The sequence below is a fragment of the Notothenia rossii genome (assembly GCF_949606895.1).
Source record: "Notothenia rossii genome assembly, chromosome: 4".
In the NCBI taxonomy this organism is placed as follows: domain Eukaryota; kingdom Metazoa; phylum Chordata; class Actinopteri; order Perciformes; family Nototheniidae; genus Notothenia; species Notothenia rossii.
The window spans coordinates 31,733,249-31,735,660 of NC_136902.1; the positions used below are offsets into that span (position 1 = coordinate 31,733,249).

The 2,412-nt window shown below is 39.7% G+C and overlaps 1 long non-coding RNA gene across 1 annotated transcript; it reads right to left on the reverse strand.

The window, feature by feature from the left end:
• Positions 1 to 1,091: 1,091 nt before the first annotated feature.
• Positions 1,092 to 2,116, reverse strand: LOC307037913. Its single transcript, XR_013807812.1, has 3 exons — positions 2,007 to 2,116; positions 1,351 to 1,556; positions 1,092 to 1,183 (listed from the first exon to the last, which is right to left on the reverse strand). It is a non-coding gene; the product is annotated as an uncharacterized lncRNA (long non-coding RNA).
• Between the last annotated feature and the right edge of the window lie 296 nt (positions 2,117 to 2,412).

Genomic DNA, 2,412 nt, shown 5'->3' on the forward strand with positions numbered 1-2,412 from the left:
TGTGTGTTCCTTCCAAACAACTCAACTTTGGTTTAATCGGTCCACAGAATATTTTGCCAGTAGTGCTGTGGAACATCCAGGTGCTCTTTTGCAAACTTCAAACGTGCAGCAATGTTTTTTCTGGACAGCAGTGGCATCCTCCATTTTATGACCAACTTATGCAGAAATCCAGGTAATTCCAAAGGGTTCAGATGCTTTTTCTTGCAACTGTATATAACAAAGTATTGAGATGAACTTTTGTTATTGACCAAATACTTATTTTCCACCATAATTTGCAAATAAATTATTTAAAAATCACACAATGTGATTTTCTGGATTTTTTTTTCTTCTCATTTTGTCTCTCATAGTTGAGGTATACCTAGGATGAAAATTACAGGCCTCTCATCTTTTTAAGTGGGAGAACTTGCACAATTGGGGGCTGACTAAATAATTTTTTGCCCCACGTTATATCCATAAATATAAGGCATATGGAACATTAATGTTAAATATTGAACAGATTATATATGTTTAAAATGTACAACGTGGTTATATTCAAGAGAAACTATGGAGCAGAGAGTTATCTTCCAGCCAGAGGTGATTTGTTGTACAGAGTTATGGCACTGCGGAGCTGCAGCAGTCTGTTGGAGAAGGAGCTCCGTTGACTGTCCAGCTGCATGTGGAGAGGATGGGTGGGGTTATCCATGATGGACAACAGCCTGTTCAGTGTCCTCCTCTCCACCAAAGCTTCAAAGGGGTCCAGCTTGATACTGATGACAGACCCAGCTTTCCTGATCAGTTTATTGATCCTGCTGGTGTCACCGGCTCTGATGCTGCCCCCCCAGCAGACTGCAGCAAAGAAGAGTGCACTGGCCACAACAGACTAGAAGATCTCCAGCATCTTGCTGCACACGTGGAAGGATCTCAGCTTCCTCAGAAAATAGAGTCTGCTCACCCCCTTCTTGTGCACAGCGTCAGTGTTGATCCTCCAGTTCAGCCCATTGTCTAAGTGCACTCCCAGGTATTTGTAGTCCTCCACAACAGCCACATCCTCCCCCAGAATGCACAGGGGTAGAGGAGACGTCCTCACCCTCCTGAAATCAATGAACATCTCTCTGGTCTTGGCCACATTCAGAATACTCATAACATTAGGCTGAGGTTCATCTTCCGCTCTTCTTGAAGTGGTTGTGCTTCTTGTTGCTTCCGGCTAAAATAAACATGAAAGACATTTTGAGTGTTTAAAATGTGCTGTAATACACAAAACATTATTTATTCCTAAACTTGCAGAAAGAAAACTAAAGTGTGACATTTAATCACATATTTATATATCAATCTTATACACTTTGAATTCTTGTTGGCCAATGATACACATACCCTTTGAAGATGAGCTGGGAAATTGAATACTGTTGGCACAACACCATCTTTAAGCCGGACAGTCTGCCCCTTCCTGTCAAAGTCCTCACAACTGAAGTGATCACTGTAGAGCAGTGTCCTGCCACAGGGGGAAAAAAAGGCCCTTCTTAGGGCAACTTCCCACTGCAACTTCCCAATGCCTCCTCCTCTCTCCGGTTTTGGGAAACCTTAAAAACATGAGAAAGGTAGCCAGATATATACATTATTGTCAACATTGTCCTCCCTTCTTTCCTTTAACATTAAGGGTAAGGACAAAAATACACACCGAAATTATCATATTTTTGGGGTAATTGTATATATGTATGTATGTATGTATGTATGTATGTATGTATGTATGTATGTACTGTATGTATGTATGTATGTATGTATGTAATGTGTACTTTAAGAATAAGACAACCACACTAAGAGTTATAAAAAGGTGTCCAAAAGAAACATTAAATAATTGTGTAAAGAAATGGTAGCAACATATTCTAAAGAGGCTGGGTCAACATCAATCTTGCAATACTATTATCTCACATAGCCCCACTGATCCTGTGTAGCAGGACTTGTAATGTACATACATCCACTAAGTAATTAACGATTATCCTAATTATAGTCATAATATTGTCATATCTTACACATGAAAGTTGATTCCACGGGTTCTTGTTTGCAGACTGCGGCGACTAGAGCATTCGTAGGCTGCACAAAAGTCCGGCATGGTCAGGTAAAGACAAAGCCAGCAATTTCCTGTATCATAATCTAAAATGTAAGATGTGTTTAACAAGCCAAACCACTTGGAAGAAATCATGTGTAACTTAAGTTATGTTGAAAAGAAATAGTAGTTATGCTTCTCCCACTGGTGTAAAGTTGCTGGGTCAACTTTGTAATACTAGATCTCACTCACAGCCTCTTGTTATTAGCCAGCTAATAAATACAACCACGGCACATACACAAAGAAAAGCTGCAAATTCAACATGTCCAAGCATCCTGTATCATAGCCATGCTAATAATGTTTATAATAAACCAAACCGTTTGTAAATCAGT